Source organism: Haemaphysalis longicornis, unplaced genomic scaffold (genome assembly GCF_048455015.1).
Source record: "Haemaphysalis longicornis isolate Haplotype H1 unplaced genomic scaffold, Haemaphysalis longicornis Haplotype H1 scaffold_1, whole genome shotgun sequence".
NCBI lineage: Eukaryota > Metazoa > Arthropoda > Arachnida > Ixodida > Ixodidae > Haemaphysalis > Haemaphysalis longicornis.
Genome location: NW_027526203.1, coordinates 132,442,026 through 132,469,381, shown reverse-complemented (window position 1 = coordinate 132,469,381; position 27,356 = coordinate 132,442,026). Strand labels below are relative to the sequence as shown.

The 27,356-nt window shown below is 47.7% G+C and overlaps 1 protein-coding gene across 6 annotated transcripts in view; it reads left to right on the top strand.

Moving 5' to 3' along the window:
• Positions 1–27,356, top strand: part of Ctl2 (Choline transporter-like 2) — a 164,002-nt gene that overhangs the window by 56,860 nt on the left and 79,786 nt on the right. The window lies entirely within an intron of this gene.

The following is a 27,356-nucleotide window of genomic DNA, read 5'->3' as shown; positions in this document are numbered from 1 at the left end:
AATTGTCTTTCGTTATGGCCGCGTGCAAGAAGGTGCATATCCGCAGCATGTGCTGTTTCATCATCATCAGCTTCTCTACGCCCAGCTTTGGGCAAAGGCCTTTGCCATGGATCTCCAATTATCCCGGTCCTGTGCTAACTGCGGCCAATTTATCCCCGCAAACTTTTTGCCGCCCCCTGCCACGCTTGCCTTCTCTGGGGATCCACACCGTTACCCTTAATGACCAACGGTTATCTTGCCTTCGCATTACATGCCCTGCCCACGCCCATTTCTTATTCTCAATTACGACTAATATGTCCTCAACACGCGTTTGTTCCCTGACCCACGCCGCTCTCGCCTTGTCCCTTATCGTCGCACCTATCATCTTCCGTTCCATTGCGCGCTGAGTCATCCTGAATTTAAAGTTGAACTCTTTTAGTGGGCCTCCACGTTTCTGCCCCGTAGGTGAGTAGCCGTAAGATGCAGCTGTTATACACTTTCTTATGCAGGGACAATGGTAGGCTGCCATTCATTGTCTGAGAATGCCTGCCGTATGCACTCCAGCCCATTCTTATCCTTCTAATTATCTCTGCCCTATTGTTGGGATCCGGGGTCAGTACTTGGCTTATATACATATTCGCTTACCACTTCCACTGCCTCGCCACCTATCTCGAACCGCTGTGCTCTTCCAAGGCTATTGAAGCATTACTTTGGTTTTCTGCATATTAATTTTCATGCCCACGGTTCTACTCTGTTTGTCCAGTGCGGTAAGCATGCTTTGCAATTCGTCCCCCGAGTTATATAGCAAGGCAGCGTCATCAGCATATCTGAGGTTACTGATATGTTCTCCACTAACCCTTGCGCCCACCTCTTCCCAATCCATTGTTCTGAATACCTCTTGTAAACACGCTGTGAATAACATTGGAGAGATTGTGTCTCCTTGTCTGACGACCTTCCTTATTGGTATTTTACTGCTCTCCTCATGTAGGACGATGGTAGCTGTGCACCCATTGGATCACATCACATGCAAATACAATGAGAGGGTTTGTGCTACGCTGCCGCGAAACGGCGCAGACAACGTTGTCCAGAGTACTCGAAGCTTGCGGCTTTTGTGCCCCGAATTTCTATCGTAACCATCGTTATCATAACGAGCTGACTCTGAACCCGAACGGTTATGTCATGACTACGGTGATGAAGGCTTGATGTACTCGCTAACGAACGCAATAAATAGTATGCGTGCCGGTTTCCAGTATAACAAGAATTTAAACCGACGAATATGTCCAAGCAGCTCTTCATTGTTTTCGAACCCCTTCAGGCGTACAGAACAAACCCTGGCCTATACTCAGGATGGCGTTTCATGAGTTGAAGAAAATTACTGTTGCTCTCTTGTCGTGGACTGATGACCTGGGCTCACTAAACAGCTCGGTGTTACTGTTGTTTTCTCCTCCTTTTCTTGAGTGCAGTTTTACTATAAGGCATACCTGATTATTGGGAGAATATGGCAGTGGGAAATGTAGCATAGCACAAACATAGCGTTACTGTATTTTTACCGTACACGTGACTAGCGTGAGAGAGAGAGAGAGAAAGAGAGATATGCGGCGGCAACATGTTGTGGCGGCGCATTTGCAGAAATGATTAAAACCGACTAGCACTAGCTCCTCTCCGTACTGACGTTTATAAGGACAGAAAAGCAGTAATGAAAAATGGGTGTGTCACTGCTAAGTCTCTACGATTTGGTTTACACCTACAAATATCAGACGAGGTTGAAATAGCGATTACTTGTGGATGAAGCGGTTAATTAAGCTGCCCTACCCTGTATACGAGCACAGCCTCTGCGGGTATGAACCGACGTTATCGGTATTGTGCTCAATTGATAAAGTTTTCCTCATAACGCGCCTCTACACACAGTAGGTTATTTGGAACTTGACCTACATTTTTTGCGGCCCATAGTGCAGTTCGGCGTACTTTCATGCGGACAACGTAGAGTGATGTGATACTTTCGAGCGTTCGGCAACATTGCACAAACTGCTTTACCATCTCCTTAGGTAGGATTATTGCGTATCGTAATGCCTTCTTCCAAAGTCGACAGCCCCGAAGGTCTGGAATTTGTTTTCGTCTTGCATTTTCGCTGTTATCGGTTAGTAGCAGCTGGCTGTTTCCTTTGTTCGAAAGATTGCTGAATACAGAAGCTGACACCTAGCTCAGACTCTTCGCGCACCGCACAGGACCGGCTTCGCAAGGAATGGGGCGACGCCGGCAATGTTTCTTCCGGAGTGGTATAAATAACGCCTCGAGCTGGTGCATGCGATTTTAAGTCTTTTATTATGACAAAAAGTAACGCACACGCAAGATCTGGTTCGTACGTGAAAAGTCAACCGAGCGCAAAGAAGCAGCAGGGGGAGCGAGCCCGAGTGAAGCAGACGACAAATGCAAGAATCCCTAAGCCAACGTCATGGAGACGCGCTTCGGTGCGCCGCCCGTGGTCGCGCTCTCCGCCAATAGCGCGTCGTCGTTTACAAGGTATGAAGAAAAACGCGGAGTACCTGCGCTATCGTGTCGCCAAATTTCGGTGCGCAACCACAGTCGCGACAGTGAATACCCAAGTGGCTGCAAGTTAGTTTTGTTGAATCATTGTGGTGTTAGTGCAGGAGCCACAAAAAGACGGCGGGGGAAATTTTGGACGCAAAAGAAACGAACAAAACACGAAGGAAAAAAATGCATCCGTATGCCGTCGCTGCTGTCGTCCACCAAGGAGCTGGCATTCATATCAGACGCCCACGAAGAGCGGTAAATTGCCCTGCAGGCTACATAGTAGGCTAAGAAAACAATCAGAAATAAAGCAGTTGTGGTCTCGTCCGTTCTTCGCTTTCGTCCATACAGTGTATTTTCTTGCGCAGTTGAAACCATGGCGTCTAAACTAGGGCCCTGCACGGGCCTGATTTTAAGGCCCGAGCCCGCTTCGCGAAGCCCGAGCCCGAGCCTGGTCCGGGCCCGGGCATTCATAAGTAAGCCTGGCCCGAGCCCGGCCCGGGCCTGCCATCTCAAGCCCAGGCCCGGCCCGGCCCGGTAATTTATTTTTGGCCTAGGGAGGGCCCGCGCGTGTGTGACCAGGACCGGTCTTTGACGCTGAAGAAAGTTTGTTTATTATATTCCGAGCGATCAGACGGAGCATCTAGTCTGTACAAGGACGTCATGAACTGAAACGCAAAAAATAAGGATTTAAAAGTGCACGTCACCGTCTGCAGTTCACGCCACATCGGCGTAATATTAGCTCGTATTCTTACGAGAGACACCATCACCTTTGATGACCTGCTAGCTAGACTCTTGGCAACTTCACGTGTTTGTCTCGGCCACAAGTTGGTATTGTTGCAATTTTTGTATCTGCATTTGAATCAACGAGTATGTACGCGCGTTGAAATGCTTCACCTGCAGTGGTCGCTAAGCGGTGGTGTTTCTCTGGCACGCGAGTTTGATTCCCGGCCACGGCAGCCACATTTTAATTGGTGCAACATCTAATCTTGATGTAGTACAAGAAATGTCATTAAAATTGCAGTATAGTGACCATCAGACCTGGCAAAACACGTTTTCAAAACAATGCGTACAACCAACAGCAAGAAGCGCACAAAAATGAACCAAGAATATTCATTTTGATGCTGTTTTCTACACTTCACGTCGGACCTATTAACGGCCGTGCCTATGAATTGAAGCCCGAGCCCGGCCCGGGCCCGCCGATAATCGACTTCGGGCATTTTCACGTACACGAAAAATGGCATTAATGCTTAATGCGTTAAGTTTTAATGCCATTAATTCGCTGCTACACGCAAAAATCTAATGCCATTCGCTCTAATGTCATTTTAGGTTTAAGGAGTTCCGCACAACTCATTTACCTTCGCGAACGCCTTAAATCTGCCTACTCTCGAACGCGATGAGCACCAAATGAAGCCAACGAAACTCTCAGCACCAGTGTTGACGCGGAAATGTAGCTGTACTTCGAAATAAGACGATTTTTTGTGCACAATTGGTGGCGAAGTTTTGAAGAAGACGAAGTTCACTAGAACAGAGGCAAAAGTAAGAACATCGCGTTACTCTTCAAGTTCAATTTTTCGAATTTGGCTACCGCTGGCCGGCGACGCCATGCTGAAACCACTTTTAGGAACGGCTCACACCATTTTTAAGAAAACAATATTTCTGATTGATTGATTGTAGGGTTTAACGCGCCGACGCAACGCAGGCGGTGAGGCGCGCTGTAGTGGAGGGCTCCGGATTAATTTTGACCACCTGGGGATCTTTAACGTGCGCCGAAATCTCGTGCACACAGGTGTTTTTGCTTTTCGCCTCCGTCAGAAAAGCGACCGCCGCGGCCGGGAATCGAACCCGCGACCTCGTGCTCAGCAGCGCAACGCCTTAGCCATAAGCCACCGCGGCGGGTACACACAATATTTCTCATAATTTTTTTTTTCGAAAAAAAAAAAGTTTTAACCCTTGTAAGGCGTTTTTCTCTACGTTAAAGATTTCTAAAATATGATTGAATTTATCTTTTTGGTCATGATCACCATCATGCCTAACACATTTAATGCCTTTGCATTTTCGCGTGTAGCACGGCCCGCCCAATTAATGACATTTGTTATCTTAATGTCTTAAACACTTAATGTCATTTTTCATGTACGTGTGGCACGGGTATAATTACTAATTCTTAACACTTTTAAATTCTTAACGCTCCAGAACTGTTTCAGTTGTTTCCGTATTAAATATGCGTACTATTGTAAGAATAAGCATTATTGGATTTATTTCAGTTAAACTGTAATTGAACTGGTCGCCACAAAGCCGAGTCCGCGGTAGTCTAGCCCGTCTAGCCACACTGCGTGGCGGAGTACGGCTATATTGCCTAGAAGGCACTGTTCTAGGCACTATAGTACGGCGTCAACAGCGTTTTCGCGTCCATGATTTCGCGTCCATCTGGTTAGGGCCATGTGGTCAAGGCAGCCGATTACCGCAGATTAAAAAGAAATTAATGCTTTCTGCTGAAAGGAATGACCCCAAACCATGAGACTGACAAAAAACTCGGACGCTGTCGCCCACTTTCCGTTGACATCGGCGTTGCTCGCGCGTCAGCTGGCGTCGCCATGCATTTTTGGCGACGCGCGCTGACGCGCGTCGACACGGGACGACTTCGACGCGTGAAAACGCGGAAAGTACGCTGCATGTGGTTGGGCCTTTACGCGCGCGTTGCGGTGCCTATGTGGGTACTCGCCCTCTACGGTGTCCTCGTTCGGCGTAAAGGCAGCGGCGGAAGTCGCCGCAGGCGTACGTTATTACGCGAGTACGTCGATTTTGCGCGTGCATGTGGTGGGGCCTTCAACATTAAAGGGACCCAGCAACACTGTTTGAGCAGTGCAAGTAAACCTGCGCGACGCTTAGATTACACTTTCAGGAATACTTGAACCGACTACAGTCAAATCCCGTTATTACGAACCTCAGATTAACGATTTTTCGAGATTAACGAACATTTTGAACATCCCCCTGCCAAATCCCCATTAATTTCTATGTAAAAATATTTCACTGCTACGAATTTCAGAACACCGATTATTTCAGAATAAGGTATCGAATTTTATCATCCTGATATAAAACAATACTTCAAAATAACCAGTTCCGAGTGTACGAAATTACTCGTGTTGGTGTGAACGACGACTAATGGTGGGCATGTACAACTATCATCATCAGCACACTAAATGCGGGTTAGCTCTATCGCTACAGTGCCTAGAATATACTGCCAGTATATTCTAGACATATACTATCTCCATGAGTGAAACTTAAGCGCAAAAGTTTATCACAGGGACGAGAAAGGGAACGACACAGGCGCTTACTATCAACTGAAAGTTTTTATGAAAACGGATACACATTTATACCACCCCCAGACTGAACAACCCAGCACGTGTGCCCTTCGCACATGTACAAGAGAACCGCCCCATTCCCTTCTCGTTTCTCTTCTCCTTTCCCTCATCCTCTGCCCCCTCTCCTTGAGAAGTTGCACTTCTCTATCTAAAATACTCAGCGACGGGTGACTTATACAATCGGGACCCTTAATATACTATCGCCATCTCCTGCGCTTGGGGAGTCTCGCCGCCATGCTAGCCTCTGTCGCCGCCTTTGTTCCATCGTCCAGCTACACAGCTACGTCGCCACGCTAGTCATACCGCTGTTTTTGTTTCTACGTGTGCGATGAGCTCCAGAAGCAGCAGAAGAAACGGAGGCAGTTTTCTTTGCAAGAAACAGTCGACATTCTTCGTCAAGTGGACGCTGGGAAGAAACATATCGACATCGCGAAGGAGTAGGGATGGCACTATCAACGGTTCCAACAATTGTGAAGGACCGGAAAAACATCACCGAGCTGCACCGAGGGTCCCAACTTCCTCATAACGCCGGTGTTTTACAGTGCGTAGCTAAAATGCGCACTTTTCTTAGTAGGTGCACCAATGCCACCGAGGCAGTGCACAAGAACGTGGACAGCTTCGAATCGTTGTCTTGCAGCAGTTGAGTGGCACACATCAGGCAAAGATCACCGACTTCTTCAAATAAACGTGCATCCAGACCCGCGTTACAGGCTAAAGCCCGTTCTACATGGTGCGATTTTTCACTGCGAATTCGCGATGCGGCGTCGCTCGTGCGGCAAAACGACCTTTTTTCGTTGCTGCGGCAAAGTGCCAAATGTTTGGAACGGTCGAGCATCCCCCGCGAACGCCGCTCGGGCGGCGTAGAGGGGCCGGACCTGCGGCCAATAAAAAAAACATCTCCCCGCCAGGGGGACTCGAGTAAATGCGTCGCTAGGGGGTGGGTGTATTGCGTTAACGTTTAGTGTTTGGGGAGTTGGTGGTAGTGAATGCGTTGTATCAGCAGCTTCTTGACGTAGTTTGAATGAGTCAAGGATATAAGGCGCGTTCGTAGCCTCCCATTATGTGTCGGCTTTGTGGCGCAGTGGGTAGAGCACCATGTACATTGCGTTCCGCCCGCAGGGTCGAGGGATCGAAACCAGGCGCCGGATAGTATTTTTTTTTATATAGTTTGCGTCAATCAACGTTTGACGCAAACGTTGATTGCGTCAAAAACGCCCTACCAGCCTTAGCGCTTGCTTGCGAGCAGACAACCATGCCTGCTGTTTTGTGGCGCCAGACCGGAAATAGACTTCTCCACGTTGCGGAGGAAAGGAGAAAACTCCCCGACCGGTGATAATCGAAGGCCGCCGAAGAGAACGCCGCGGGAGAGAGCGCGCAGCTTTCGTCGTGGTTGTCGGCGGTCGAGTTGAAAGGGAACAATTATTCGCGATTTCTCATCGCGCGCAGTTTAGAGGGAACAGTTATTCGCGATTTCTCATCGCGCGCAGTTTCGGTGATAGTGAACGGGTTTTCATAATTCTTGCGGGAGGAGATTGCTGGGGCAATAGACTTTACCCTAAAAATCATTCTGAATAGTCGATGGTAAGTGCTGCAGGGTCCCTTTAAAGAAGCCGGGAGCTATGGTGGGTTTTGCTGTGGTGGTGTTTTGCTATAGGGAGATTATCTATTAGCGTTATTGGCTCACGTCGGCGATCCAAGCGGGCAAGTTTCTCTTCGTCCTGGAGGGATTTGAGCTACTTGACGAGGTGGGACTCGCGGCGGCTGCACATCTGCGGCAGCGGCTTTCCCTTGTTTTCGCGCTTCTGTGCGCACCGACGCTCCTTCGACTCCCGCTCTTCCTCCTCCGAGCGAACGACACCTGGCCGTCTCAGCGAGATAAAAGTGCAACTGCTGATAATTGTCAGCCGATTGCGCATTTTGTGGTGGGGAGAGGCGTGTACCGCTTGTGAAAGAGGCGTCGGCGGTAAAGGGCGGAGTCGAGTAAATCGTCGCCTCCGAAGAGAAGCCAGGGTCCTCGCCATATACAGCTTAGCTCTAAAAGCTCCCGGTGGTTGTGGCAGACCGCAGGGAGCTCGGGACTATTCGGCCCGAGGAAATCGAAGGCGATCTGGCAACGCGCCGGAAGGGACGCCATGGAAGCTGCCCCAGAAAAACAACGCCTCCGGCAGCCCGTGGGGCGCCAGAAGTGGAAAATCGAAGAGGCCCAGTATTGGCGTCTGGCCAAATTACTGGATGCGTACGCATGCTTGGTCGATCATTTCAAGAAAGTCATTTGACGCACCGGTGCCCAGTCTGGGGAAGGGAAACGGAACCCTGTGGAGAAGTATGGCCTTGGGAAGTGCCGCTGTGAGTTCAGGGGGGGGGGGGGGGGCGCAGAGCGGGGATATGAAGGCATCGCATATACCACTGAAATTCTAGCGCCTAAATTTGGCCTAGACATTTTATTCCGCTTCGTGACGTTGCTTGAACTGCTGATGAACGGGATTTGTAAAGCAAGCATTGCTGGGTTTTGTCGCTCATTCGAAATTTGCTTACCCGTACTTGCCGCTACACAGCGCGCAAACTGACAACAGACAGAAGAAAAGAGACACACACAAGCGCTGACTTCCAACTGGCTTTAATGGAAACGGCACGTACTTCAATACGCATTCACGACAAAAGAAAAGATAACGTTACACCAAATTTGCTATCGCCATAGCACAAACCACTGTGTTAAAAATCCTTGAACAAAAAAAAAACACCACAGCCCTCCGCTTAAAGGGGTCCTGAACTTCCTTCCGCCGATGCATGGATGTACATGTAACCAAATAAGACAATGTATTAGCAATCTCCTCCCGCAAGAATTTTGTTAAAGCGATGAGTATTAGCTGAGAAATCGTAAATCAAAAACCGCGCCTTATCGTCGCTCCGCGTTTCCTCCTCCTTTCGCTGTTGACAGCGCGAGAGCCTTCCCTCCCATGATTCTGCGCGCTTCAGCGGTGACGTACTTCCGCTATGGCGCTCCTCATACTGCCGTCTGCTACGGGAAAGCTTTCTTGACACCATGAATCCCGCACTCCGCTCAAGGCTGGAAAAGCGAACGAAAAATCTGGCCGCATTTGTGCGGCGGCCTGGCCTTGTCCTTTCGCGGTGTGCGTTGCTGCAGGGCAGCACGTGACTTTTAATCGGCGGCGAACTCGCAGCCGCACGGGGAGGATCGTTGGCTCGTTCCCTTTCATGCACCGCGCACTGTTTATCCAAAAAGCGGCGTATCAGATGTGGCCCCACTGGTGCCGGGTCTTATTTTGCGGTGGTGGTAATTCCTGCCGGCGGCGTATGAAAAAGACATTTTAAACCGATACAGAACCCGTGCACAAAACGCTTCAATCATGTGACCAGTTCAGCATGGGGCGACGCGTGGTGGAGAGCGGCAACGTTGGCAAAACATGCTCCGGCGCGGCTCTGAGCTTTCTAGCGCTGGAGCGAGCGCCATTTCTTTGACAATCTCAAACATCGGTTGCCTTGGCAACAAGGCACAAACCGCCCCAGAAGTCAGTTACGGTTGCGTGATCCCGGTTCAGCTCGGGGCCCCACCTCGCGACATGTGGGCACTGCAGGCGTACCACTCACTCCCATTGGGAAGTGCGAGATGCGTTTGGCATTACAGGATGCGATGGTGTGTGTGTTGTGGACGCCTTTGTTTCGCGATGAAATGCGACGTTGTGCTTCTGCGCGTGGAGAGTGCTTCCCATGGTCTGGATTATCTTTCTCGAGCGACGTACGACTCAACCTCGCATGCGGTATGTGCAGTGTTCGTGGCTAAAAGCCTTCTCGGCTTGCGCGCCAGAGTTAAGTGTCTTGCTGTTCGTCCCCGCAAACCGCGCGCGAGGTGAGTGCCGAATTTACGACGGGCAGGAGGAGGCAACTTATCGTCTGTCAATAGCGGTTCAGACTTGCAACGCATGTTGTGACGTTGTGTTCGTTCGAAATCTCTGGATTGTTTTGAAGTGGAATAAAATGTATCCGTCAAACCCGGGCATTCGGCTCAGGGCGTTCTCTGCGATTGCACGAAAGAAGTGCCACGGGGCTTCAACGCTTTCTTTACGGAACGTACTCAAGTAAGAGAATATCCATGTCGTGTTATGGCCGTGTTGCATTCAATACGAACGGTTAAGCGTTTGTTTACACTTGTTTCGTTTGTCGTAAAATGTCCGAGCACTCCGACACTCCGCTGGAAGATCAGCCGGCGAGCCGACGCTGAGCAGACGACTCATCTCTTTGCCGGAAGTGCGTGAAAAAGCCGCCCAATAGCAGGATGTCTAGCTCATGACGAACATCTGGGAATCGATGATGTAGACATGTGAAGATGGCGGCGTCCAAAAACACGAAGGAAAGGGTGAGAAAAAAGCGACAAACTTTGCAACAAAAGTGTGAGCTTTACGCTGCGCGTAAAAGAGTAATACTTGGCCCAGATGACCTTGACGACCCAATCTAACGATTGTGCTACTTCATTTAGTGTGCTCAAAACGCCTTTCAGGGCCCCTTTAAGGTTGCGGTTCCAAGGCCGCCATCTTGCGAGTAGTTCAAATTTTGCCAGCAGGCTACGCCACCGACCCACGACTGAGTGTCTGCAACAGCTCACAGATATCTGCGGGGAAGAAGCCACCGAACTGGGGTTAGAGCTTAGTACAGCAAAGGCGGGAGTTCTAGTTTTTAATGACAACGCCCGTAACGAATCGGTATTCGTTCAAAAAGCAGCAATACCGTGGGTAATGGAATACAAATATTTGGGCAATTGTTACGTGGCGAAGGACATTGCGGACGATGTATTCTACACTATTTACATTGCCGCTATCGCAGAACTCGCACCGGCTGCGCGTCAGCCACTTCCTCGTCGTCGTCGATGGTGGGACATCGGGAATTGTCCACTTGTTCGTAACATCACCCCCAGGCCAAAGAAGACCGTCCCGGTCGTGCTCGGTCACCGTGAATGGATGGGTGCGGTGAGGATGAGATGCGATGCGTATAAACACTGAAGTCTCTTCCACGGCCAATGACGATGGCGGCCTCCGATGTCGACTGGTCCCCGAACATCGACGCCCACAAGGCCACGACGAACCGATGAGGGTGCTGGGAACCGCGCCGGACGAGAAGGCTGGGGACACGGTATGGGTGGCACGTCTTGGCTGGTCACGTCTCGTCGGGTCTCGGTTCTTGATCGGCTTCTCATGGACTGGGGACACGGGGCGGGGGCATCGTCATGGGCTGAAGGCGGCGGGGCTGGGGCTGCCCGACACGGCCCGCGTACCCTCGATGTTTCCGCCGGTGCCTAGACGTGGCGATGGTGCGGCCAGGACGGGGAGAAACCCGCGCACTCCACCAAACATGTTACGTGGCGAAGGACATGAACAATGAGATGCGGACGATGTATTCTACACTATTTACATTGCGGCTATCGCCGAGCTCGCACCGGCTGCGCGTCAGCCACTTCCTCGTCGTCCTCGATGGTGGGACATCGGGAATTGTCCACTTGTTCGTAACAATATGGTTAAACGAAGGTCAAGCGTATCTAAAAACTCGTGAGGAGCATTTAAGAATGAAAGGCAGAAGAAACGCCTCTATCATGAAGCGCAGAGCACTGTGGGGATATAACAGATATGAAGTAGTGAGGGGAATCTGGAAGGGAGTAATGGTACCAGCACTCGCCTTTTCAAACGCAGTAGTGTGTGTCAAATCAGAGATTCAATCAGGGCTAGAAGTAAATCAGAGGGCCGTAGGTCGATTGGCATTAGGAGCACACAGCAAAACAACAAATGAGGCAGTGCAGGGAGACATGGGATGGGCATCCTTCGAAGTGAGAGAAGCACAGAGCAAATAATGTTTTCAAGAACGACTTAGAAATGTGGATGATCAGAGATGGGCGGCCAAAGTGTTACGGTATCTTTACATGAAAAGCGTGGACACACAGTGGAGGAAAAGAACCAGAAGGCTCAGGACAAAGTATATGAAACCTGGAAGTGCAGGGGAAACAACCAAGGCAATAAAACATGAAGGGAAAGATTGAGAGACAGCGACCTGGAAAAAGAGGATTGATGCGAAGAAGTCTTTAGATATCTCCAGGAACGGGAAGCAGGAGATTACAAGGGAAGAATTATTCGATAATACCAAAGGGAGTGCATTGCTTTTTGAAGCCCGGGCGGGTCGCTTGCGGACAAAAACGCTTATCCGCGAGCCGGTACAGGAAGAACTATGCACAGACCGTGGCAAGGAGCCAGAAACCATGCGACATATTGTAACGGAGGGGAAAAGTACTCGTCCAGTCCTCAGTGAGGGAGCCGTCCAGCTTCCGGAGGCCGTTGGCTTTAAGGTTAGCGTTTAAGTGAATTGGACAGCAGTAGAGGTTAGTAAAAGAAGGTTAGAATGTTGGTGGGAAAAGAGCAGAGAACAATCTGGGAAGACATGCGAACAAAGAAGTCAGACTAGCACAAAAATTTCGTAAAAGTATTTTCTTTTTATTTTGACATATTTTTTTTTAATTTTTTTGTTTGTATTTTTTGGCGAGATGGTTGTACAGTGGCGTTGCGACTAAAGGCGCAACCACATGCGACGTTTTGGTCGCGTTTGGAGACCGTCCGCGGCGACGCGCGTTCAGCGCGCGCCACCAAATACACAGCAGCGCGCTCGGAGCGCCGGTGTCTGCGCATCCCAGATTTTCGGTCCGTTTTCGGCGTCTGCGCCGGATGTTGCTGTCCTCAATTTCCGGTCCCCCTCCGCACGCAACATGGCGGCTCTTTATTTGGCGGCTCTTTAGCACTTTATTTAATAGAACATCAATTTAACGTGTTCTGTTTGTTGAAGTTTTGATTATTCTTCAGTTTATTAAGAATGACTTAAACAGAACGATGCTGCCTTTACCAAAGTAAGTCTGGCAACTTGGATCGGAGAAGCGCTCTTCGCGCGTCTCATGTGGTTGCTCGCCCTCTCCAACGCCCGTTCCGCGTCGGCGCCAGGCGCCGCAGACGGTTGCAAGACGCGGCCAAAACGTTGGATGTGGTTGCGCCTTAAGGCCGCTCTGCAACGCCACCCGTTACAAAGGGGAAGCCACTAAGCATCATCATCATCATCGAGAAAGCGACAGAGATGGGTTCCGCGAGAGAAGTGCCGGGTCCCCTCCCTTCCACCTGCGATGCCCGAGGGCGCTTCTTTTGTTGCTGCCTGAACCATGGCAAACCGATTTTCTTTGCTGTCGTGCACGGGGGGGTGCGTTGATGATGTGGTTTGGCACTGCCTTCCCTGCCCAAACCTCAGCGCGGTTTGGGAGAACGATCTCCCAAACCCCGCTGAAGTGCGCCAGCCTTCGACACCCGCTTAGCACAAATAAAACAGGACGTTGATGATCAACTAGACTTTCCCGTTTTTCACCGTTGTTATAAGGGTGGAAGGTTGGACATATTCCAAGATACGTATGTCAAGACTTCCAGCGCAATGAGTGAAAAGAGTGATATCGTGCAAATTATCTGCGTCTGGTGTATATATTTCAGGTGGTTTCGTAGTTCAATGAACCGCGGTTGAAGCTGTCGGCACGTGCCTTGCGTCATTCCTTCTTTCCTCGTCTTTCGCGCTGTTCAATCCTGTCGTCTCTATTGATGCCATGGAAATTTTAGTCGAAATCAAAACACGGAATCAAAATCAGCGCTGTAACCAAGCTCTGGCACAAAACAAAATTTATTTTTTTTAAATCCTATTTCATAAATGATACTGCAAATACAACAAAATATGCCACATGTGCAAGTATCAGATGGTTTGTCTTCCTTGTTTATTTCCTGGCAGCAAACGTAACTCATCATGCACGTTCAAGATAGAAGTCAAGAGAATCCGAAAACATTTTGTCTTTACAAGAGCAGTGGCATGTGCTGCAAATATGTATTCAATTTGTCCTGGAGCTGCTGTCTGGAATATTTTTTCTGACATTATATGTTTCTGTGCCCTCCTCTCAGACCCCTTGAATTTGTCATCGCAAACTGAACACTTTTTTTTTCCTGTGAGGCTAAAAAAGAAATAGTTGCAACTTCCACAGTCGCACCAAACGCGCTAACATTGCCAAATTGTGGGCGTAGCGTTTAGACCACAGAAAGAACGACGGAAAAAATAACTCGCCGGACACTGTGTAGTTGGTTGGAAAATAAAACCGGCGCATGCGCCAGTCAACATTTTGTAGTACTTTTTTTTGCAGAACGCAGTGCCGCCTTTACGACGGGTGAAACAGCGTACCACGCTCGGTTGCTAAGCGGGAGCCGTTAGATTTGATATTTTTTTTTTATTTAGCTACCAACATAATCATCACAGCTGCTGGCCCGAGAAAAGTGGAGTACGAAGACTCTCCCTATAAGCTGCAACATACGTCGCACAACGGCTGTAGCTCTCACGAGTACGCGCAGGGGATCGCAGTTCACGATGGTGAGCTAAACATGTCACGCTTGTATGCTAGGGGAGAAGGGTTAGACGCGCGCCACCCGGAAAGTAAAAAAAAAGAAAAAAAAAGAAAAAAAAAAGACAAAGAAAGCGCGTGGTGAGAGCCAGTCGTGGACATATGAGGTGTTTTTTTTTTTTTTCGAAATGACCAAATCCAGAAACCGAAACTGAGTCGGATAAAGCTGCAGTGACAAAAAAAAAAAAACAAAAAAAAAAAACGGCAACGTTGCACTAAAGAAGGGGTGGCTAGAAAACAGTTCGCCCTGAAAACGCGTACGCAGATCGTAGTTCGTATCGAGAATGAGCCAGATCCTGCTGTTTCACGGATCAAAATGAGCCAAATGCATTTGCCCAACAGGGTGTTTGCTTTTGGCTTGAGTGTTCAGACTGTTTCGCGGGTGTTTCCGGAAGTTTTTTTTTTTTTTTTTTTTTTTTTTTGTTTCGGAGCTGGCTTATGAATTTAAGACGGTAATTATGAGATCGGTGAAAGATCTGTCCCCAGATGTCAATGGCGAAATCAACGAAAAAAGTGAACGAAATGGAACAGATTGAGTAGGAGGAGGAGGAATAAACTTTATTTCTATATTCGTCCTGGAGTAGTGGCAATGGGGGGTCTGGGTCTGAAGTCCTGAAGTTCCTTGGGGGGTCTGAAGTCCCTGGGCGGTCGCTGCCAGGCGGGCCCTTTCAACCAGCCGAAGCTGATCGCCGGGGTGAAACAGATGTGAAAAAATAACGTTCGTAAGAAATAACTCCGGTTGTATTTATCTGTTTACCCCCGTATTTACCATTTTAGTACTTAACTAAATAGCCACCGGTTACGCGCCCTGGCGAATCCCCCCCCCGCTCTGAGAGTACGAACCACTTCATCAAGGGGAATAATATGATATGAGCAGCCTTCTTGTGAATCGTTTTGGAAAGTCATGGCAGAGCAATGAATAGCTTGCTTACCTCGTTAGTGCCTTGCGGCGTGCAAGATAATTATCCTAGGAAATAATCCGAAAAGAGCAGCTTATAGTGCCAAGAGGACTCACCTGCTCTCCATGTATAGTTCTACTGTTCTTGCCTACTCCACCAAAACTCAACCGCACAATGCTTGAAAGTAAATTTAAATAAAGTTTTCACAAGAATGCAGTATCATCAACTTGAGTGTTTCAATTCAATATGAGCCAAATACAAACTTGTCACCCTGATATTGCTCAAATTCACGGCATAATTTTTTATTATACTTGTGGCCATAAACTTCCCCTAGCTGTCATGTAGTAGTAGTAGCAGTATAAACGTTTATTTGCCACATGTAAAATATATACAATAGTTCTGACGGTGCTGCGTTTAGGTACGGTAACAAGCTTCCGCTTGTTTTTCATTTTTGCGTTAGGTGGATCTGGCTCATTTTGGGGGAAAAAAACGCCGTTCATGAAACACGCGATTCGCCATCAAGGGCCACTCCGGAACTGCCACTGTGACAGCGGAAAATAAAACAGTGGCAGGCACGAAATGCGCATCGGAACTTGAGGCTGCCTTTTCCCTTCGTGGGTCGAGCAACCGGCGTTGTACACGCTTGACACGAGATGAGCCGTGCTGGAGATTGTGCACCCTTTTCCCCCAGCCTGCTGGAGGACACCTGCTGCCCCGCCCGGACGGTTTTAGAGGTGCAACAAAGTTGAGAGTTGGACGAGCTTGTTAGCGATCAATTTCGGCGTAAAACTTCCCACAGCGGTGACGGATATACAGTGCACAGGACGGGCACCGATTCTAGGTTGAGAGCAGTCCATCTATCGCCTTCGTCCCCACCTGTCTCCTTCCTCCCCTCTCCCTTCTCCCATAAGCAGATCTCAGAAGAGACCTCTTCCCGCTTTTCCTCCCCAATTTTTGCGCTTCTGGCTTTGCTTTTGGTGCCGTTGTCGGGGCGCGGCGTAGTGTTAGCAAAACGCACTCCATAGATGAACGGGTGAAGACATCAAACGCTATGGGAAGAGCGATTACCAGCAGCTGACATTTTTTTCCAAGAGGCAGACTGAGCCCCTGAAAGAGAAATCGAAAGTGACGGCTGCCAGCGCATACAATCGACCGAAGTTGCCTTTCTCATTGCGTTCAAATAAATCAATGAAGCAAGAAAAAAAAATGACTTGTCGCGTTTGTATTGTTTTTTTTTTCTTTCTTGTGGTTTATGTCTCTTGCGAATGTGCAAACGGTAAAGAAATCGGCGTCCGCGTATTCCTACCTGCTTTGAGAAGGAATTGAAAAATCGAACGGCTTATGTTTGCGCGACAATTCGTCTGTAACCAAGGGCAGCGAGTTTTCGTAAATGAACAAAAAGAAACGAACCACGAATTCCAATTCAGCGATAAAAAGCAAACGGTTTGCTTTCAACGTTTGAACATCTACATATTTTTCAGGTAGCAGTGTTTTCTCCGTATGCATTAACTCATTTTCATCCGCCGTGGTGGCTCAGTGGCTAAGGCGTTGCGCTGTTGAGAACGAGGACGCGAGTTCGATTCCCAGCCGCGGCGGCCGCTTTTCTGATGGAGGCGAAGGCGAAAAGCAAAAACGCCCGTGTGTACGAGATTTCGGCGCACGTTAAAGATCCCCAGGTGGTCAAAATTAATCCGGAGCCCTCCACTACGGCGCGCCTCATCGCCTGCGTTGCGTCGGCGCGTTAAACCCCACGATCAATCATCAATCAATCAATCAGTCAGTCAGCTCATTTTCATGTTCTATACTCGGTGACAACTTAAGAACGGCACCGATGATGATGATGATGATGATTTCTATTGGTTTCCCCTTTGTATCGGGGTGACGACATGTCATCTGACCAAAAAGGACTAATACCTATGTTTTACACTTTTGGTTCAATACTAGCGCTGCTTAGGGCAGGCACAAAAAGCTTATTAGGCACAAAATACTTTTTTTTTTCCTGTTACGGGTGGTAACTGTCCTAGGCAATATTCCCCTCTCTGCTTTTCGTCCACCAGCATTCTAATCTTCTTTTCGTCCCCTCGACAGCCTTGAAGTTAACTTCCTCTGTGATACCCTTAAATCCTAGGGCTTCTGAAAGCCCAATATTCCCCTCATGTAGATTTGGATGGATACCCTCACATTCTAACACGATGTGCCGCATAGTTTCTGTTTCTTTTCCGCAGACCACGCATACCCCATCATTTTGTGAATACTTCCCCACAAAACTCTTAGTTCGCAGGCAACCTGCTCTAGCCTCAAAAAGCAAAGCACTGCCCTGGGAATTATCGTAGAAATTTTCCTTTCTGATGTTCACCTTCTCAGCCCTGTACATCTCTAACGACGTTTTAGCTTCCATTTTTTCCCTCCATTTATTCGTTTCAATCTGCCTTGCCTCTTTTTTGGTTACCTTGGCTGTTTTGGATTCCCCACTGTTCTTTCCGTATTTCATCGTTAGCCTTCTAGTCTTTCTTAACCACTGCGTGTCCACGCTTTTCAAGTATAGGTACCTAAATACCTTAGCTGCCCACCTTCGTTGATCCATTGCCCTCAACCTCATCTCAAAGCATATTTTACTCTGAGCTTCTCTAACTTCAAACGACGCCCAGCCCATATCCCCCTGAACTGCTTCGTTAGTTGTTTTTCCATGCGCGCCTAAGGCCAAACGTCCTACCGTTCTCTGGTTTACTTCAAGGCCTGATAGAACGTCTGATTTTAAGCAGAGTACAGCATTCGCAAACGTGAGACCCGGAACCATTACTCCTTTCCACATTCCTCTTACTACTTCATATTTGTTATACCCCCACAGAGCTCTATGCTTCATTATAGCTGCGTTTCGCTTTCCCTTAACCTTAAGTTGCTCCTCGTGAGTACTTAAGTAGTTATCCCCTTCGTTTATCCACACTCCCAAATATTTATATTCCTTCACTTTAGGTAATTCGCCTTGCTGGATAGACACTACGTCGGTGGTAGCGTCATTGAAAACCATTATTCCTGATTTTTCTGCACTGAAATTTAATCCGAGGTCAGTGGCTTCCTGGCCGCAAATATTTGTGAGCCGCTGCATATCGGTTTGGTTATCAGCTAAAAGAACAATGTTATCAGCTAAAAGAACCGGAAGTTGCCGCTGTGCCTTATCACCGTAGCCGGATGTTTCTCCGCGCGGCGCAAGTAGAGCGTTACTGGGAATATTTTGAACATGGCGTAAGCCGTTCCCGTGATTTTTTGGACTTAATAAATATGCTTATAAACGACTCCAGTGACGACAAACAACTGCGTGAGACAAGGCAGACGATATCACGCATTCATAGCAAACCCCTTTGAAACGCGCGCGCACTGACGTCACGGGTCCGGCGCTTTGGCGGAGTGATACACTACATGAGGTGGTGCCGTTCTTGAGTTGTAACCGGGTATAGTCTCTTGTTTGTCGTCTCAAGCACACACATATCGAGATGTGGCAGCTGTAATACCCGCAGCCAAATGCACCTTATCACGTATTCTCTAGTGGCAGTGACAGACGTTACACGTATTTATACCACTTCTCGTTTCATGTTGTTGTGAGAAATGGATTTTTTTACTAATAATGCCATCGAAGGGAATTAATCAGGCATCTTAGGAATGTGTGCCCTTCTCTGTTTGTTGATTTCTCATCACGTTTTAAGTGCGAATGCACTTTATAAGCGACCCCGAACCTTCCGCCGTCCGCATAGCAACAGCTGCGGGTGCGCACGCTTTTCGTCTTCCTTAGCAACGGGGGGAGATGAGCGCGCGCTGCCTGGCCGCTGACATGGCACATACCCACGTGGGAGATTGGCCAGGAATAAGTGCGAATGCACTTCTTAAGCGAGCCTGAATCGTCGCGCTCGCATAGCGCCTCCCCTCCCCCCTCGCCTACTCTCCTAAAGCCCCTTTACTACTCTCCAGCTCGCAACACCCTCTCTCGGCGCGCCAGCCAGGCCACTACACTATATAAAAAAAAACAGCATCCGGCGCCAGTTTTCGATCTGCGGACTTTGCGGCCGCAGCGCGACGCTCTACCGACTAAGCCACGGACGCGACGTTGATATCAGTGTTAGTAACGCGCCTTATATCTTTAACGCATTCAAACTACGTCGTCAGCGGCGTGCGTTGGCGACTCAGCGGCGTTATAGCGGCTTGATAACTGCGTGGTGTACACGTGATACTACAAACCCGCTAGTTCTGCATTCTCACTCCGGTCGGCGCTTCGCAGCTGCGGTGCGCTGCGGTGCGGTGCGCTCCTCCTCTCGAACATACACGTTAATTCACCAAGATTTCCGCAGAGGGACAAACGAGGCGTGTTAAGCCGAACGTGATCACGAGGGGGTGTTAATGTAACTAACGGGCAAAATGCCACCAAACTTCAACAAACTCCCCCTCATAGCATCACCCCGTGCTTCGCACTTCCTCATACTCCCCTTCGGGGAAATGCGGGGGAATTTTTTCAAAAAAGAAATTCTGAATTCTGCCGTAGCAACTTCCACGTTCACACGCGAAACGCTAACAGTGCTAACGTGAAAAAATATTGTTGAACTGCATCACAGGCGCTGCAGAGATAACTCGGCGAACATATATAGTTGGGTGGGATAACAATCTAGCATGCTACCGCAAAAATCGGTATTTCGCCGCAAACGTTCAACTTGAACGTAAAAAGCACACGAAGGGTAGGGTGATTAGGAGGCCGTTGTGCAGGAACGTTACCAAAAGGACAGTCGAAGGGGCTAGTTTTGTGGGCGCTTGGGACGTTCCGCTTCCGCTATCCCATTTATTTGGATCCGCCACTGCGTCGGCTGCCCTTCCTGCATTGTTCATCGTGTGCTATGCCGGACATCACACTTCCACCTGGCGTTGATTTGCCCAGGTTTGCTGCACTGACCGGCGTGCTTAATATTCGTCTGTTCTATCAACGATGCGAGAAGCGCGGGCTCACTTACGTGCGAGTGCGTCCGGACGTGCGCGTGTGCGCGCGCATCGGTGTGTGGGTTTGTGCAATTGCAGGAACAGCTCTTATTTCTACACCGTGCGTTTTGGGGCTGTTGTAATCGTTTTGTAATTGTTTAATTTTTTTGAAATGTTCCTTCTTATTCTGCGGGATTTTATTCGGCATTGTTGGTTTGCGTATCTTATTAGTTGCGCTGTTATTTCTACAACGTGCGTAGTGAGGCTGCTGTAATCGCTTTCTAATAGTTGAATTTTTTTTACCGAGAAATGTACCTTCTTCTCCGGGATTTTATTCGGCTTGTTATAAGTTTGAGGCGATATTGAATCAAATCCTGGTCCCACGGAAAAGGGGATGTTGGAAGCGCTCCTCGCTGGTCAAGCCAAAACAAATGAAATTGTACAAGCTATACGCAGCAACCAGTAGTAATCGAAAAGTAAGATTTCTACCTTAACCGGAAGGGTACACGGATTGATCAGCAGCTATTGGCGTTGAACACGTTGGGGGAACCAAGTCTGCGAAATAGAAACGTCAGTACCTGTGTTTGAACAAGGATTATCTTTCCTATCTCGAAAAGTAGATGACCTGGAAAATGGGAGCCGTAGAAACAACCTCATTTTACATGGCTTAGGCGAAGTTAAAGAAGAGACAGGGGAAGGGATGGCAACAAGAATAAAGGACAAGGTATTCCAAGAAAAACTAGAGTTAACTGCCGAAACTATTGAGCAGTGCCATAGGCTAGGCAAGAAACAAGAGAATGAGCCTCGCCCAGTAATTACAAGGTTCATGGATTGCCGAGAAAGAGTCAATACTAATTACGGCGCACAAGCTAAAAGGCACCCCGTTATCGCTGTCAGATGACTTTTCCTTCCGAGTTCGCGAAATTCGAAAGAAATTGTGGAATAGTGCTGTAAAAGACCAAGAGAATGGTGCAAAGGTAAAGCTTATCTATGACAAACTGAGTAGCGACAGCGTATTGCTTGGTTAGGATTATCTTAACGGTTCACGGTTTAGAATTGCAAACAAGCAGAACTGACGGTACAAAGCCGACCCTCAAGGCTTGAAATTTCTTAATGTGAACTGCAGAAGTGTTGTAAGTAAGATAACTGAATTGGAGGTCTTGTTGCTCACGCATGATCCACATATCGCTGTTCTAACTGAAACCTGGTTGCACAATGACATGTACGATAGCGACTTTGTACCAACTGGCTACAGCGTATATCCGAAAGATCGGGGTAGTAAAGGGGGAGGGGTGGCTCTGATTTATAAAAATTCCTTGAAAATCATAAGAATGCAGGATATACCGAATGGTGAAGGTGTTTTTTGCAAGGCCTAGGTATCATGGGAGCACAAAAAAGTCATCATAGGAGGTATCTACACATCCCCCAGCTCCACTATGACAGTATTGGAAGAGCTGCTGACATACCTTGACAAACATGTACAGCTCGGTGATCGCATTATTTTTACAGGGGATTTCAATTTGCCTGATGTTGAATGGAAAGGCTTTCGCTTAAAACCCGTAATAATTCATTTGGCGAAGAAATGTTAGATATTGCCTTCACTTTTGATTTATTGCAAATTGTCGATGACTTTACCAGGGTACAAGGTAGCTCTATCTTCGGCAATCCTTGATCTTTTTTTTTTGTTAGCGGGTCAATTTCTCCCAAGACGGCTTGCAGTGTTGTTCCGGGTATATCGGATCATAAGGCTGTGCTCCTGGAACTATCAGGTGTTTTCCTAAACAACGGAACTCTCTCGTGCAGACAACAAATTAATCAGAGATCTGCTGTCTTTTACCTTTGATTACCGTAAAAACCCGCGTATAATACGGACCCGCGTATAATACGAGCTGTAAATCGGGGACAGTAAAATCAGAAAAAAAAGTTTTCATCCGCATATAATGCGAGGTAAAGAGCACAGAAAACATTTATTTGCACTGCAGTTACCGTTCAGTCATTCTCAGTTCTCGCTGGCACTGTCTCCCCACGTCCGTTCAGTCATCGTCAGGTTCGCTGCCGCTGCCTCCTGAAGTCGCCTTGTCGGAAATGTCTTCCCACAGAAAGTGGTCCTCACCATCAAGGGCGTTCGAGATGGCCATTTTTTAAAAGAGCGACTGACGAGCTCCTCTGGGATGCTGGCCCACGCATCCGCGATCCAGCCACATAGCACCGCTGGAGAAGCCCGCGTCAGCCATCCGGTAGCTGTCACTTACGGGTCTCCTGACCTCATCCACTCTTGGTAGCAGGACCTGGGGCAATCTTTGAAAGGCTTGTTGATGCTAACGCCTAGTGGTTGCAGCTGGGATGTCATTCCTCCTGGAACGACAATGAGTTCGGTGCGGGGTTCGCGCAACAACTTCTTCACGGAGTCGGCCAGGTGGCAGCGAAAGGCGTCCGACACGAGCACAGACGGGAACCCCCAACAGTGCTCCAGGCCGCCGACACCACACAGACTTTATCCAGTCAAGCACCAGTTGCTTTCTCCACCCGCGAATGCTGCCTTCGGTGACGCCGAACTGCCGTCCTGCGGCGCAATTCCTGATGGTCTCGGCACATAAAATAACTTTTTTAATTGCAGCCGAATACTGCCTTCCTGCACCCGACACAGTGATAGACTTGTGGTGAACGTGCCGATCCTTCGCGTGGTCAAAACAATCAAAATGGCGCCGGCTGAGAGAAGCAGCAGCCATAGATCGAGTTTCTTACAGTATAAACTCTATGGCAGCAGCCAGCTAACGCCACCGCAAGATGGCGCACCCTCCGCTGAAACTGATACCGAAAGTGCAAATTTTCGGCTGAAAACTTTGGTATCCACATATAATACGAGGCACAAATTTTACACAGTAAAATTTGGAAAAAAAACCTCGTATTATACGCGGGTTTTTACGGTACTTTTCGCACAACAATCTTGACATTCAGAGCCTTTGGAATTTATTTCAAGATATTGTCAATGAATGTGCTTAGCGATTTGTTCCACGTATCACAAAAAAAAAGCCAAAGAAAAATCCCTGGGCCACTCGGGACACATTACGCTTGAAGAGGCAATTAAAAAGGCTAAAAAAGCAACAGTCACGCAAATGCACTTCTTGTAGAAGCCAAAAGAATATCTGAAATTAGCTGCAGACTCAAAATTCAGCTGACTGAAGATAAAAATCGCTATTATAGTGAGTCTCCCAAGATTTATAGCCACAACACCTGACAAGCTTTGGAAGACAATCAGTCCCACATCTTCAGTGTGTGACGTGTTCGATATTGAAGGTGTACGAGTAAACGACGAATCTATTATTTCCAATGCATTTAACAGACATTTTAAACCTGTCTTTATACAAGACAATGGTTCGCTGCAGATATTTGAAGCGAATTTTCCTCCCATGTCAGACGCGGTAATAAGTGAAGGTTTTTTTTTTTTTTCATATGCTTTTAAAGCTTGATGTAAAAAAGTCGCCTGGACAGGACAATATCCCGAACATGTTCTTACAGCGTTACGCAGAATGGACTTCGAAATAGTTACATGTTTTGTTTTCGAGATCCCTACAGGAGGGACAATTGCCGAGTGACTGGAGAACCGCCAGAGTGAAGCCACTGCATAATACAGGATCCAAGCATATGATTAGCAACTACCGTCCGATTTCTTCAACCTCAACTTGCTGCAAATTACGAGAACACATCATACACGATCCACATATCTGAATTTCTGGAAACACAGTGTACTAACCTACTGTCAACAGACGTTCCGGAAGGGATACTCTACCTGTACCCAGCTGGTACGGACAGTGCATGACTTTGCTACATCTATTAATAACGGCAATCAAACAGACGCCATTTTTATGGATTTCTCAAAAGCCTTTGATAAAGTCTCACACAAAAAATTGCTTTTCAAACTAGATACAATTTTCTGGAACACCCAATTGCTTAATAAATGGATCTTGGCATACCTTTCACACCGGGAACAGTTTGTTAATTTTAAAAACAGCAGCTCCTGTAGGGTAACGGTGAACTCTGGCGTTCCCCAGGGCTCACTGCTTGGCCCCATCCTCTTTCTGGTATATATTAATGATATAGTTGACAATGTTCCTCTGATGATGAAACTTTTCGCGGATGATTGTGTAATTTACTCTGAAATAAGCAGCACGTCAGATGAATTTCTTCTAAACAATGCCCTTCAAAAAGTTATAACGTGGTGTGAACAATGGCAGATGGCTGTAAACTTCGAGAAAACCGTAGTTATGAGAATTACCCAGAAAAAAATCCTTTTGTCTTTAATTACTGGGTGAACACAATCACCCTGACGGAAGTAACTCAATACCTCAGTTTATGGATAACCAGTGAGCACATTGATTCCGTAATTGCTGCCGCGAACAAAAAGCTTTTCTTTCTTAGACTAGCGCTGAAACTTTCCACTCCTAATGTTCGTTTACTTGCGTACAAATCAGTAGTTCGACCAGCATTAGAATATTGCGTTGTTATTTGGGATCCTTACACCAAGGCAAACGTCAGCAGACTCGAAAACGTACAAAAGAAGGCTGTGCGCTACATATTAGGCAGTTTTAGCATATCGTTACTGTGTTTGCGTTACCGTTTACCGTGTTACCGGAAGCCTGAGTTTCCGTTTACCGCTGAAAACGGTAGGGCACGTTTTAGCGCACCGTTTGCGGTTTGCGTATTCCGGCCGATGATGATGATGATGATCGTTGGGGCCAGAAACCCTTTGTATCGGGCGGACACCGAAGTGTCCAAGTCAGGTGAAAAAGTTAACAAAATACATATAAAAAGAAAAAAAAACGGCTGAATGCCGAGGCGCAGGTAGCGACATCTGATGAATTAGTCTCAAAGCAAATCACTCATAATTTTCTTGCTCATATCTATTTGCATTCGTTTAAAGTAACTTGAATACGTCACTTTTAAGCTGAAGCATTCACTGTAGTTGTTTTGAGAATAGTGTAGCCATCACCTGTAGAACTTTAGAAAGAAAACGTGTTGGGGGCGCCATCTACTGAGGAGAGCTAGAATCAAGGTGAAATAGAATTTGCCCCCGCGCTAATTATTTAGGCAAGAAAGGAGTAAAATATGTCGTAGCAATTACTTAATACCCTACACTACCTTGCCTAGCACAAGTTCCACGGCTAGGCAAGAAATGAGTAAAATATGTCGTAGCAATTACTTAATACCCTACACTACCTTGCCTAGCACAAGTTCCACGGCTGTTTGCCACTTGCTCGTTCATCCACAACACCCTCGACGGCGGCAATGTTAGCTTTTGTATCAACACCACAACACGCCGCCCAGAATAATGATAATAATAATAAAGATTGAAACACACGACACCATTACCTAAGACCTTTTTTGTGTTTGTTTGACCTGCTTGCACTATGTAGCCCCTTTAGTCGTGTGGCAAAACACTGACGCATTAGCGGTGACAGTGAACAGAATTTGCCTCTTGTCAGATGTGATGATAATTATAACTACCATAAGCTCGTGTTTCGAGCCGGTGCTCGTCCTTGTGTTCGTTCTGAGCTCGTGCGTGGTCAACCACATGAACTTGAGTTGGAGTGTGCGTTGAAAAATAGGATTGCTACCAGCACATGTAGGAGAGCGCGAGCGTGTTTTCTTTCGCTTCAGAAAAAAAAGGGAATTCCCGCTATACATGGGCCGACTTCTGGCGGAATGTACTGATAAAATAAAAAACAGATGAAGCTTCCAAGGCTACAAACACTGCCCTCCCTTCCGCAATGCCGTAGCCGATTCCTCCAGCCATCTCTCCAATGCACGATACCCCCTCCATTCCCTCCCTCTCTCTTCCTCAAGCAAGCCCCTCTGAATAGAAGCTTGGCCCCATCACGACGCACCCTGTCGAGGCTGACGGATTTCAAGGATGTGAAAAGAGCTGTGGCGTATACTGCTGCTTCGCACCCTCGGGTGTGTGAGTGGTTCCAACGTTGGTTCTTCCTACCACTCTCAAGCGTTGCCCATTCTTTAAAAAAATCTTTGGTTGATTCCTCTGTCATACAAATCGGTAAAACACGAAGGTGGAATGTGCAGCGAAATCTGCAGCTGAGCATAATTTGCGGGTCGGCGGCTGTCTTGTGGGTGTGCTTGGCGAGCGACGTCCTGCTGGCGGGTCGATTCGGTTAGTGTGCTGGCGTCATTTCCGTTACGGATATGACTTCAGTGAATTTTTGGTGTACTCCGGCATAAAACGCGTTCGTGTTGAAATATAAAACCAGAAAACGAACAACCCTAAGTATAGCGTACTCTTTCGTATTAATGGTTGCTTCCCTGCAAGAAGACCCTTTGTGCAGGGGCGCACCCTTTACAGACCGCTTGTTTCGTTGTACAGGCGTCACTTCCGTGACGGATATGACGTCGGCGAAATCTTGGTGTATCCGGGAAGAAAACACTTTCGTGTTAAAAGAAAAAAAAAACACGTTCGGCCGCGCGAGCTCTTAGCGGAAACCGGGAACTTCAAAAAAAAAAAAAAAAAGCTTCAAAAATTTGCTACTGGAATGGCGCTTCATGACACTGCGCTGCTTTTATTGCTACAAATCGTCGCTGCAGTATTAAAGAAGCGTTAATTGTACGTTTACTTGGTGTTATAAAAATATGACATGGACGTTATTGGATTTCCATGTATGTAGGTTATCAGGCGTGTTTGAGTCGACGCGAACGTGGCACCGCGAGCTGCAAAAAGTGCCAGTGCATGGTTACTTAGCTGCCATCTAGAGAGAGGCTTACCACTGCCTACTTGTTAGGTCGCCGAGTTGTAATTGTGTTTATTCGATGCGCCCTTGCCCCGTGGCAGCGGCGGCTGGCCGCTGTGAACGGACTATGAGCGCGCAGTAAAGTGAGCGCTTTGCTAAGCGCTCACTTTGCCACTGTTCAAACTTTCTAAACCATTCGTGGAAACGACAGTAGCAGACACTGAACTTGTCTCCACGAATTGTTCCAACTTTCGTTACCTTGCAGTCAGTAAAATATTGTTCCTCATCCCTCTTGATTGCTGCGATCCACCTTTCTTTCATCTGTATGTCAGTTAGAAACTCGCGATAGGACACCTGCGCGTAAGTTCTGCAATTTATATACATTTGGTGTATCTTTAACTATCAGATAAACAAATCGCGGACAAGT